At 37.0% G+C, this 13,003-nt stretch overlaps 1 protein-coding gene across 1 annotated transcript in view; it reads left to right on the top strand.

Moving 5' to 3' along the window:
• The window catches only part of ARHGAP15 (Rho GTPase activating protein 15), a gene marked incomplete at both ends in the record, with an annotated part of 224,747 nt that overhangs the window by 205,744 nt on the left and 6,000 nt on the right, over positions 1-13,003 (top strand). The gene's annotated exons all lie outside the window — the stretch shown is intronic.

Here is a 13,003-nt window from a genome sequence, read left to right as displayed (position 1 = left end):
ATTCCTGCTTTAGTAGCTCTCGGAGATACTTTTCCTCTGTTTTTTTCATACACTGCAGCACTGGTTTCATCCAACTCATTGTACATTAGGAACAATTTAGTATCATTTCATTTAAAATATGCAAGCTTTATATCGAGAGTAAATGTGTAGCCACAAGGTAAAATTAAAAAAATATATTAGTCTCATCATTAAAAAAAGCCTTTAAAGTTTCCATTATCCATTATGTCAGGTAGCAAATATCTTCTCAATGTAACTCCAGACACTAAATCTGTCAAGAGGCATGCAGTAAAATAAATGTCTGGGATACCTTCATAAACAAAAATCTTATTTCCATAATTCATACAGCTGGCTGGCATTTATTGGCACGTCAGGTGCAATGGGGACATTTCAGGAACATTAACATGTACAGCATCATTTGTCAACAAAGCAACAATGTAAGCAAATCGTTCAGAACTCATACAGATTTACAGCTTTCTCTGCCAGCTGCTAATTACGGTGTGCTCTGCCTATTTGGTATGGTCTTTTTTATTGGAAAATGACAAAGGGGTTATGGTATCCCAGTTTGGAATATAGATGCGCTTTTAGTAATAATATGAGTGGTAATATGACTACACAGCCTGGAGTTTTGATCTAGTTGCACTAGTCTTATAATTGACCGGTTTTGATTGATGAAGGACAAAGAGAAATTCACAGTGATATTTACTTACCAATAGAAGTAACCTCTGCAAACAAAGAAATAATAAAATACCAGAGAGCAGAAAGAAGTATCCTTGCTTTAATATGTTTTTTCCTACTGAACATGACAGGGAAATTTCAGTCCTCACTGAAAACTTGATCTTTTTATCAAGCAATGTTTAGCAAACCCTATATGTTAAAAACAGGCAAATATCCTTTGAACATTGCTGAATCTACTTTGACAAATAAGAATTAAACTTTCGGTATTTTAAACAATGCAAAGGTTAAATAAAAGCCGACAATACCATCTGTAAGGGCCCAAATCTGTGTTAATGATCTGCTTTCAACATCCTCTGTGTCTGTCTGTCTGTATTTCTCTCCCTTTATTTGTTTGAGCGTATGTGTTTGTGAATATATGTGTTTTTGCAAGTTAATGACAGCAAGTCAGTTCTACTTTTCATTTCCAAGCTTTGGCCAGTTTGCATTTCAGTCTCATAAAAAATATAATTAGTAGAGCTTTATGCTTCAGATGTATAAATTAAATATGCTTTCATAATTATTATACCTGTTATCCAGCCAAAGGTAAGAGGATTCTATTAGCTAAATACATATTTAGACACCTAATAAAATTCCTGATTCAGTTCTATTTCTTAGTTTCAGTTCACGAACAGTAACCACTATTCTGAGTTAAGAGCTTGACCTTTTAATTTTTAAGAAAAAAGTAATTAGACCATATTATGGATTAATCCCTTGCCAATTTTCACTTTTTAAATCAAAGTAATTTTAGACTTGGGAACTACATAATTTTATGCAAAGAAAGTATGTTTTGCCAACCTTATTAAAATCTTTAAAGACCATATTTTCTATAGGCTTCCAAAAATTATCCCACAAAAATGTGTGGGTGCACCCATCTGTACACATGAATGGACAGCTAGGAGTGTAATTATTCAGTTTTGCACATGCAAATGTAGGTGTTTAGGCGCAAATTAGCTGACCCCCAGATTCTGCTGGTGCGGTTTTGCGGGATGATTAATAATATTTCCTTGAATTCTGTAATATAGGTTAAAATTTCCAAAGATTTTTAGAGACAATAATAACTTTTCCGTAAAATATCTGAGATTACTAAAGTCTCTTAAAATGTTACTGATGCAACAGTAAAATGAAGTACAGCTTGGTGCTAGTATTGTGGTGTTATTTCGGTTATAATGACTATATGATTCTTTTAATATAATAAACTCTATTGGCTCCAGCTCCAGAGCGATTACTGTTTGCCACTGCTTCTCCAGAAGCAAAATGCACGTGTTCCTAAAGGCAAAACTACTGCACTAGGATTATAAAAAATTGACCATTAATCTAAGTCTGTATGAGCAATCATAGCCGCTTCCAAATAGAAGTTATTTTGTATTAGAAGCATTTTACCCATCTGGAAGAACAAAGATATTCACAAATGTTGAAGTGACTGACTTCCAGCAGATGCTTAAAGAAAGTTAAAACCCCAACTACTTCTGAGGTGCCTGCCCTCGATTTTGGATCTGGAAATGTAAAATATGTCGAAGAACTCTTCTAAACAATGAGGAAATTCACTGGCATCTTGGCTTTGTGCTCCCTACCTGCTGATGCTCTCGCCCCTTACCACCCCGACAGGCTGACTGCCCACGCAGCAGTTTTTTTCTAGGAAAGGGGAGCAGTTGTAAAGCTTCTTGAATGAGACGTGGAAATTAGTGGCTGCATCGCCTCAGTATTAATTGCGTGACTATTCTGGGAGAGCGGACTGTCTGGGAAGGGGTGAGCTAAGGGGATGAACCTTGATAGGGGCTTTGTGGGGTGAAGAAAGAAGTCGGAATTGAGAAGAAGGGATGAGGCGTAGGACGTTTGAGGGAATATGAGTTTCTTGGATGTGGGGCTAAATTGTGTCTTTCTGTTGCTATAGGTGTTTACGGATAACAAGGGAATAAATATTTAACAGAGAGCTTAAAAAAACAAAGGCTGATGATCCCTGGAATTCACAATTACACCCAATACAATACCTAAATGTGACAGCGCTACTGAAAGTCCTGATAGACCAAAACCAGTTAATGGAAAACTAACTTTATACTGTAATTCAAGACTGTTTGAATTGACTTTATTTGTGAAATTTTTCCATTTGTGTTCATGTCTTTGTACATTTGAAGAGGAAGTTTAGGCATTCCTTGATCCATAGAGATTGCTTTTCTTCCTGCTCCCTTTGATTCCGCTTGCCTAATAATAATGGGCATTATCTTATATCCATATTTAATTTTATTATGTCACTAGCATTGCAAGAAAAGGATGTTCTTTTCAAACATTGTAATGCATTTAGTATTTCACTAGTCATCAGTTAAATCAATTTTTCCCTTTATTGGATCTGAATTATAAATCAACTAGTCATTGTATGGGATACTGTATATGAATGTACAGTATATCATTATGATGTATCCTATAATAATGTCTCTTAGACATGAAAACTAAAGATGGTGGTTTAAAGTGCTGAGAGAGAAAAAATTGGAAACATCTGTTAGTAGGAAGTAGAGAAGACTTTTCATTAAAGTTTGTCAAGTGTATTTGATAGGAAGAACACACGGGGCCGTATTCTGCCAGCCCTTACATACATCCACCCCAGTATCCAGCCTGTTTTTTCTATATCTCATCTAGAAAAGTCACTGTTTTCAGAGACACTAAAAAGCCAGCTCTCTACTTTGGGTAAGGCAGAGTACAGCAGCTCAAGAAATCCGAGACCTGGGGCAGAGTGAGGATTCACAAGTTTTATGGAAAAAGAGATACAGCATATTACAATACAGTCAGTGTCTTGGTCTTCGTCTGTGCAGGGGTAATGACAGCTGCGTTCCTCTTACATTGAGTATGCCAGCAAGCTCGTGTGGAAGAAGTGGTCTGGGACAGTTTTGGGTAAAAAGCTCTTTTATTTCCAACCAGTCACTACTTGCAAAAAGATGAAGCCTTAAAAATTTAATAAAAAAAATAAAAAATTGAGGAAGTCAAAGATAAGGTATTTGGAGGCATCTAGTTAGCAGATTTCACCACCCAAGGTCCTGTGGACAAGCTGGAAAAAGCAGAGGAAAAAATGGCTAAAAACTTTCAGAGTGTTTTAGCGTAATTGTTCAGAGATCCGTTTAAGCAGACATAACTGTCTACCTAAGGAAGTTCAGCAAAGGCCATTTTACATGTACACAGGGACAGCACTTTGTGGTGGGGTTCGCAGTAGGGATTTTGGCAGCACGGAGCTGATGGGTTACTGCTCTGTCTCTGCAAACCCCGCTTAGGTGCGGGTGCTGCCAGCAGCACCTCGCAGCCTTGTCGTGGGGCTGCAGGAGCTATTGTGGGCACTGGGAGGAAAACACAGTGATTTCATACTCAGCTCAGTCACATATCATTTTTACATACTACCGAAGGTGTGTATGAATGGGTGCTTGTGTGTGTTTTCCACTTTATAAGTGCTTAAGTGCAAAATGAAATACCTTCTGCATCCCTTGGACGAGTATCATGAGCAGGGCACGCAGCCTTTGCAGCTGCCCAGATGCAGCAGAGACCCCTCGTACCTCCTTCTGCAGGTGTAACAGCATAAAAGCCAATATCTCGCCTTGCCTTTGCAATCTTTTCCCATTTCTCCCTGCACTAAGCGGTCTCTGAGCCCCGTTGTTTCCATGATGATATACAGAACTATCAAGTCAGATATAGCAGTTGCAGGGCCCAGTGCGAATTACCCCCGAGTCAATAGAAAACAGAATATTGCTTATTGATTTGGTCTAGCCTGTTGCGTAGTCGATGGAGAACAAACTAATACAAATAAAATTAATCAATTGGAAGCTGGCTGTGCGCCTCAATGAGTCACATGAAGTAGGTTTCTGATATCCTTTATCATCACGCACAGCCAGTGAAACAAGAGTGCTACTGTCTTCTGCTGGCGCAGAGAGTTACCTCAGGCTATTCTGAAAAATGCTTTTTTCTTATTTTTAGACCTGAATCAGCCCATGCTAGTAAATGTATTCTTGTGAATACAGATCCTACTTTGTTGTAATGCCCATGGGAAGGCGGTAGTGTAACCTGTTTGGATGCAGCTGCAGACCACCTGTAGAGAAAGTCAAATTAGGGAGAGACCCCACTGTTCTTTGCATTAATGCTTTTTTTGTGTTGTGGCTTGACGCCCCCCTCCCTCCCCCTTCGATGTATCTTTCTCAACTGGGGAGATGGAGAGCACATTTTAAGACCTTCTGTCCCTTTAAGGCATCTTGTGATTGAAAGAAGATTTGAAAGACTGTAAAAACTCCCCAGTCACCAATGAGTGATGGTGTGCAAGGAGTCTTAACACTTTTAGGATGACTTTTCCTCCTGGTCTTCTTGCAGGTTTGGGGGGTGTTGGGTTTGGGAGTGGTTGTTTCATTCTGTGCTTGAAGGGTACATTTATATCTTCCTCAAGTAATCTGCATGTTAGGGGAATCTTCTAAGTTTTGAACGAAAAAAGTGATTGTCAAGAATTAAAGCCCTAACTTGCCACACTTTTTGTTCTGTTGTTTCTAAATAAAAGACTTGACAAACAAAAGAAAAAGGAACAACTCTAAGTGCAGTGCCTGCGTATCCTGCTTATCCACATGAAAATGGGTAGGATCTCACTGATCCCACTTAATGACATTGGAATTCCCTTTGCGTACAGATTTGTCTGAGTTCAGGACAGAGGGGAAGTTAGGCACGTAAACCAATTGGTTCGAGGAGATAACGTGTCCTTGCTATGAGAAGTAGTTTTAGTTAGTTCTCCTGTTATCTCAGTTGCAACTGCTTAACTCTCCTGATATCTTCAGCTTCTCAGTAGATCAGGCTTTTATTCATTTACCAGGTAATATTTTGTTGCATAATGATGAAATGTTCTACCTTATGTCACATAAAAATCACTTGTAAAGAAAATTTCATGTCATTAATTCTTTTCACCCGATTTCTTCACAGATGAATCCCACTGTTTTACTAATCGTTGACGTACTAGTTGACACAGGCAGAGTTTGTAGATGGAAGTAATGTCATCAAGCGTTGCCTCATTTTAAATTCCTTCCTCTCGCTGGTGGTATCACTGTTCACTGCAAAGACACTGATGATACTGAATTTAATTGGTATTTATGTGTAGGGTCATGTGTACTCTCAAAGAAGTTTCTGTGTAACTTTTCCCTAATTGAAATTAGATTGAAGTGTTGCTGTGTACACTGCGACTTAATGGTGACGACGTTGAGCCAGCTTCGAAGCTCAGATGCATGGCACGCATCCCAAGAAATCTGCTATGATGCTCCCACATACATCTATGCATATTTTTATGGTACAAGAGACATAAGGTGTGGAAAAGGAGCAGTCTCTTTAAGGGGGATGTGGCAACCCTATCTGCCAGTCATCTTGCCAGTGCTGTTCTATTCCTTTTACAGCCATTCTGCCTTTCTGGTATCTATAACATCTTTACATACGTGTTTAATGTCTGCACAGCTATTAAAATCCATGGGAAAGCGAGAGGCCATAAAAGTAATGGACCAGTAGCACTAGTCCTTTGTAGACACGCTTTTTGTCTGATTTGGGGATGGATTGCTCACTGATGAATGGCCATCTTACATTCTAGATGACATAATATATGACTGACGTGGTCTGTAAACCATTTTGGGAACTGGTCTGAAGCTCACAGCTGCCATGCAATGCAAGGGCCCAGTGCTGCCGTTGGCTGTAATGAGATCTCACCATGAAATACCTGTGGCACCCTACTTTGACTCAATGCAAGGGCAGACCAGTGCACCCTTTCCTCCGTAATGCATGTGTAGAGCATGGAAAAGTAACTTCTCGCTGGTAGAAGTGTTTTGACTGGGAGCTTAATTTATAGCGGTTCATAGAATTGCAATGTGTAATAAGCAATGCCCTTGAATGTTTTTCATGCGCTTCTAAGTGACTCTTTAAAAAGTATTGACTTCCTTTGTAAAAACCATTAAACTTTCTAAGGAAGTAGTAGTACTCATCACAGTGCTTTAAATACTAGTGGATAATTAGTGACATTAATAAATTAAATACATTTCAGGTATAATAGCAAAGTTAACGAAAAATCCCCAAATATTAGCAAACTTCCAAAATCTAACTACATTGTGTTGCATGCTGTTTTAATGACTGCGATTTGAAAGTGTGCATAATTCCAAAGAGATCACATGTTTCACATAATAAAAATTACTGTGGCATAAAATATATATTTTCTTTAAAAGTACTTGTAATATCAAAAGGACTGTGAAGTATTAGCCATTTATTACAAATTTATCTTTTCTTGCAGATGATTACATTTTCATTTTAATTGCTCACATTTCCCATTCTGATCTTAATGTTTTATAGTAGGCAAGACAAGCCACAAAGAAAAAAAAAAAATTATTTGTTAGTTAACAGTCTTCAGAAGTCCTAATTTGGCCAATGTGTTCTGCTGCGAAGTCTTGGAATGCTGTCTTGCAGTTTCAAAAGTGGTCTTATTTGGCTTCCCAGAAACTATTATGCCTGGAGGATGCCATGAGAACAAGGGCTGCCTTGTTAACAAGTAGAAAACGCTCAAAAACAAGATAGGATCCCGATATAAATCATAATTTAGATGCACAGAGCTATGTTCACAACCACAGTAATGTAATTCATTTACATCTAGTTATTACTTATCTCCATCCGAACTACTAAGTTCAGGAATGCAGCTGCCTTGTGCCTTGTGACTCGTGGGGGTTAGGGAAGAATGACATCACCAAATTTAAGCACATTACCATGCTGACATAGTGGCACCTTGTTTTCCCTTCTGCAGATAGAGTGAGGATTGTGTGCTACCCCCCATTCTTCCAAAGAATACCTTTTTTCCCCTTTCAAGCAGCTGTTATATGAAGGGTTGCAAATGTCACTTCAACTAATGATGAATGATGCTTGACCCTTGGACCTGTTACTATGTATTTTATGCAATGCTAAATTAATATGAAAGATCTCTGCTAGAAGACTTCAGCTATTATGCATGCAGCATAAATGATATGTTAAACAATCCAAATTTTTTTCTCATAACCATGGTAAAATGCAGAGCTGCTTTAACGTTTTGATGTGTATTTCCACTTAAGATTAGTATCTTTTAGTTCTAAAAATATTTTTGGTAAGCAAATCAGTTTGCGAAAAACATTGTCAAAAGGGCGACTGGCCCACATGTCTTTGTTGTTCGCGTTTGAATATAATTAATTATGTAAAGCAATAGTTAGTGGGAGCTTAACAATTAGTAGAATCTGTCAAATAGTCACACGGAAATTACTAACTAATTGAACTACTGGTCTTTTATTGTTTCAGGAAGCAGTACAGAGTGTCATTCTTTTATCTCATAAGTTCGTTATTATCGCATATCATATTTTTCAAGTAATATATGTTTCCTAGTAGACTAATACATAAATAACCCTCCCAGTAATGTCACAGTGTGCAAAAGTGTTTGAAATAAAAACACCTGTTTTAATTAGTATTCAGATTTGTGCAGTTAAAAAATGATAATCCTCTTGCAGTTATATGACATTTTTAAAGCTTTGAATTTCCATCTGTATCTTATATTATGATGTTTCAGGATTGTCGTGAGTTAATTATGTTAACTTTGGAAACATTGCTTGCATTTAGAATGAAAAACTTCAACTTGAATAGCCAGGAAAGCAGATGCTATCTTTCTTGTCAACTGCTTTGTTGTGTGTTGCCTTGAAACTTTTTATAAGGTTCTGTATCCGAAAGGAAGTATAAATCTCCATTTATTTGAAATGTTGCTCTAATCGAATCAATATTTTAATATATTTCTTGTGGGAGGGACCTCAATGTATCTCAAGGAACCAAAGACATGAAAATCTCTTATTTTATGTTGAAATCCTCCTGTTATTGCAAGTCCATTCACAAGACTAATTTGAAGAACAGGCAAAATCCATTTACTACAAAGCTTAAAAATTGTTTCAAAGCATACCTTTTCTCTCTTGAAATATACACCTGTAAGTTCAGGTGGAATAAGAGGAATTGGAAATGTTACACTTAGAATGCACATCTAGATAAACCCTGCAAAAGGGAAAGGTAGGCACAAATAGATCGTCAATGCAGCATATTATGACAGAGCAAGTGAAAATGGAAAGCAAGTATGTATGCATGAGATGGAGGAAAAGGTGTGATGTTAGAAACGATTTGACGGATGCACGAGAGGCCACATCTCCTCCTTCCACGTGAGACTGCGAGGCGTGTGTGGGAAACGGAAAACATCACGCCACTGAGTCACCCATATTTCATTACACCCCGTCCCTGCCAAGGAAGAACCGTAAACGTTGCCAAGTGTGTTTACATGTGCCCTGGGGTATTTATGCATCTTCTGAGGCTCAGTAAGAGAAGGTATAGCTGCGCACATGGAATTGTACGTGTCGGAGTGGATGGAGTTATTTTTTTTAAACCCACACTGGCCTTGAAATGTCAACCTTTTGGTTAAAAAGACCTGGGCAAGGTCTCAAATGTTTCTTTGTACGCAGCTCTTAATTCCACTGGTCACGCAATTACATGCATTTCATGAGCACAGGTTTGATCATAAACTTAGGGCTTCCACATTTTCAAAAGCATCGTATTCCTCAAATAAAAGCTATTTTCATTGTCACAAAAATTTCAGTGTTTGTAAGCAGGCACTCTACAAGAAAAGCTAAAATGCGCAGACTAACCCACGCCTGGATCAGGACATACTCCAGGATCTCGTTCTCAGCTGGTGTGGCTTCAGAGAAGACATAGCTCTGGAGCTGATGAATTTGTATGAAAAAAGTGCACTTACTGAGAATCTTCCCTATTCAGGGTAACATGTGATTCTCAAAATGCATAAAAATAATTGAAAATTCATGTTATTATTAGCACTATTATTATCAAAGGACATTTCGTTAACATTTGAAAGTCCTTCAGTGCACTTGAAGATATATTTGTTTTAGCAACTTATATAATCCCCTCCTGTTTAAAGTTTTGTTTTAAACACATACAATTATCATCTCATATGCCCTGATTCAGTAAGCACTTAGAAGCGTTCCTATCTTTAACAGCATAGCTAGTCCCGCTAATATCCAGGGAATGGAATTAGAGCTTCAGATATTAGCGAAAAGTAATGCAAATGCGAATTAAGCAACATGGTTTTGAAGTAAGTTGACTGAGGACTTTTTATTTCTTTGACTAAATGTGAAAGTTTGGAAAAAAAAAAAATCAAAGCAGGCATTACTGATATTAATAATTATTTTAAAAGTATATAAAGTTGAATACTTTAGGCTGGTAACCAGAAGGAATTAGGCACTGAAATAACCTTCCACTACAGATAGGGAAGAAAAATCCTAACAGCTTTTAGGCAGAACCATCAGCAGAAACATGTTATATATATATATACACATAGATAAAGACATATGTATAGACATCTAGAATAAGAATAGCAGTATTGTTAGGTTTTAGCGTGTAAGTCACGTTAATAAAAATAGATGAAGTTACCTGCATTGTAGAATATGACTATGTCCAAGTTAATGAGTCGTTTAGATGTATCAAATTTATACTTCTACCTTTGCTTTTCCTAGTGTAACTTTCCATACAGACAAGGCTACATCTAATGTGGGACTTTGCTACTGAAAACTCTTACTGCCTCAGGCCTGTGCGGGAACCTACATGACATGAAGTGGTATTCTCTGTCCTGTATAGTGTCATACGTCATATACTTGATAGCAAATTGTCATGTTACGTAACAATTTCAGCCAAAATTTCATGAACTGAACTAGGGAAGCTGAGCGATGAATTATTCTTATGACTCAAATGCAGGCCTGGGTTCTCTGGCTTGTGTTTTTCAAGACAACTTACTTTATTGCTAATAGAGAAAATAAGTAATGCCTAAAGGCAAGGTGCGAGTATGAAAGTGCTAGTTTGAAAGTATTTAACAAAACTGTCCTTTCTTTTTGAATAACTTGAATAAAGTATCTAAATGACCTCTTCCTAACCAGAAGAGAATATAGAGAAGAAATTAAGCTTTATTGGTAAATTAAAGCCCAAATCCCATGGTTGATGAGAGATATGGTCCGTTTGAAATAGTTACAGTTTCAGACTTTCTCTTCTACAATCAGCGGGTGGAGACCAACATAATCCAATTAATTGTAATTCCCTTTTGTGGCACTGGTACAGTGGTGAATGATATAGTAAGTCCATTGAAGTCTTATCTTTGGTCAGATAATCCAAATGGATTCATAGTATGAAACAGTCCTTTTTAAAAGTTCTGATGAACAGAAGTGTTTTGACTTTAGTGAACCAGAAGATAAATTCTATACAAAATAAAATGTTTTGTCCTTGACATTTACAGAGCTTGTATATACCTGATTTCATGTAAGAATACATCTTCCAGCTGGTCTAATTCAAAGAGCTCTTTCATTAAAAAAAGAAAATCCAGAATTTGTTCTCTGGATATCCTACAAACTGACGTAGGAGAAAAGAGATTTATATGAACGGGCAATCTTTATTCTTGTAACTAGTCCCATTAAAATAAATGTGATTACAGATATAAGGAATAGATGAATAACATTGAGAATTGCTTGAGTTTCTATTTTTCTAACAAAACAATGAACTAATATTTCATTGATAATCCTTATAACTGTAAACAAATCATATATGTATGTTCCTTTTCAGTATTGCAAATGGACTAGGGGAATTGCTTAATTTTAGCTTAAGCTTTGATCTATTTACATTTGGAAGTCATTTACATAAAGGAAGTCATAATGATCTTTATTGTTTTGTTAATTATTTCCTTTGATTATTGAAACTCACTCACTGAGGCACAAGCTTATTGTTATTGGGGTCAGTCCCAATAATATATTTGGCTATGTGCAATAACTAAGGATTGGGTGGTATTCTTGTTTTTTTAATTGTTTTCATACAGACCCTTTCAGTTTAACAGTCACTGGAGACAGAACTGATTTAATGCATCAGTAGTCTGATCCAGTGTTACACATTTCATATTTCTCCTTTCCTTTAAAGTTGTCCATAGCAAGCCCACGTTACTGCAGGAGTGTTTTCACTTGTAGCATGTTGAAATCTCATATTTACTAAAGGATACTGAGATACCATCTGTGGGAGACAGCACACTAGACCATATATTGAGGTCAGAGCTTTTCAGAGTGTCTCAAAAATACTTTTTTTTCCTTTTTTTTTTTTTTCCTTAAATTGTCTGGTTGAAATTTAATACAAAGAATTTTTTACCCTTTGGGGTACATTACATATGAAATAATTTATGGCCCATGAATCACAAGAAGGCAGTGAATTAGGTTTCAGATAAGTCTGCCAAATATTACAAAACATTGTGTACAGATTTTTGGACTATGAAAAGGCTTTTGACAAGAATGGAAATAGAAGCAGTGTTAGAAACAGCAAGAAAGGGAAGAACAGAAGAGCTATATGACAGAATCCTAAAGCACTCTGAGTTAGTAGTACAATTAAAAAGACATGAATATGAACATATTTTTGAGGTACGAAAGTGGAACAGACAGTTATTGTCCAATTTGTTCTGTATTTGATCTTGAGAACTTTCAGTTTATTTAAAATGTACTTTTGCGGACGCTGATACAAATGATAAAAGATCTGACTGTAAATGGGGCAAAAAAAGAAAAAAAACTCTAAAATTAAATTACAGAGAAGCTTACTGGAGAGCAATTACACAATAAAAAAACGTTAGTAACAGATTTGAAGTTGGAAGGGAGATATTTACCTTGGCTAATATATGTATACACAACAGATGATTAAGCAAGGAAGATCAGGTCGAAAGCAGAAGTCAGAATGGACTTTTGCCTTTGAATAGTGAAATGTATCATGAAAAGTAAGCTCCTGATCTAGGCAAGTATTTGATGTTTGTGTTCTGCGGTCTTGGGTATACGCAACAGAAATACTAGCATCCACCTAGAAAATGGGGTAAAATCCATTAACTGGCACAGAGAAATAAGAAAGTCATTAGTCTGGTTCAGAATAAAGAGGGAAGAATAAATAGAAAGAAAAACAAAGCGTGCCTTAACTACTAGGAAGAAGCTGAAGTACTGTTCAGCAGCTAAGTACAGAGAACTACAGGACAGAATCTTACCACTGTAAGTCAAATGTAATTGTCACCCAGCATAGCAATTTAACTCCTATGAGTTGCAGAAAATCTGCCAAACCCCATCCTTGTGCTCAGGCAACCTTGGTGCTCCAAGGCTGAGAAATCTCTGCACTGTGAGAGGGTATGAGCTGGGTGGGAATTCCTCCGTGCTCTTTCCTTGTGCCTTTCTTTAAACCCTTAGGG

The sequence above is a fragment of the Cariama cristata genome, unplaced genomic scaffold, assembly GCF_000690535.1.
Source record: "Cariama cristata isolate BGI_N322 unplaced genomic scaffold, ASM69053v1 scaffold6738, whole genome shotgun sequence".
Taxonomy (NCBI): domain Eukaryota; kingdom Metazoa; phylum Chordata; class Aves; order Cariamiformes; family Cariamidae; genus Cariama; species Cariama cristata.
Note: the sequence above shows the minus strand (reverse complement) of the source record. Positions and strands in the feature narration are given on the sequence as shown.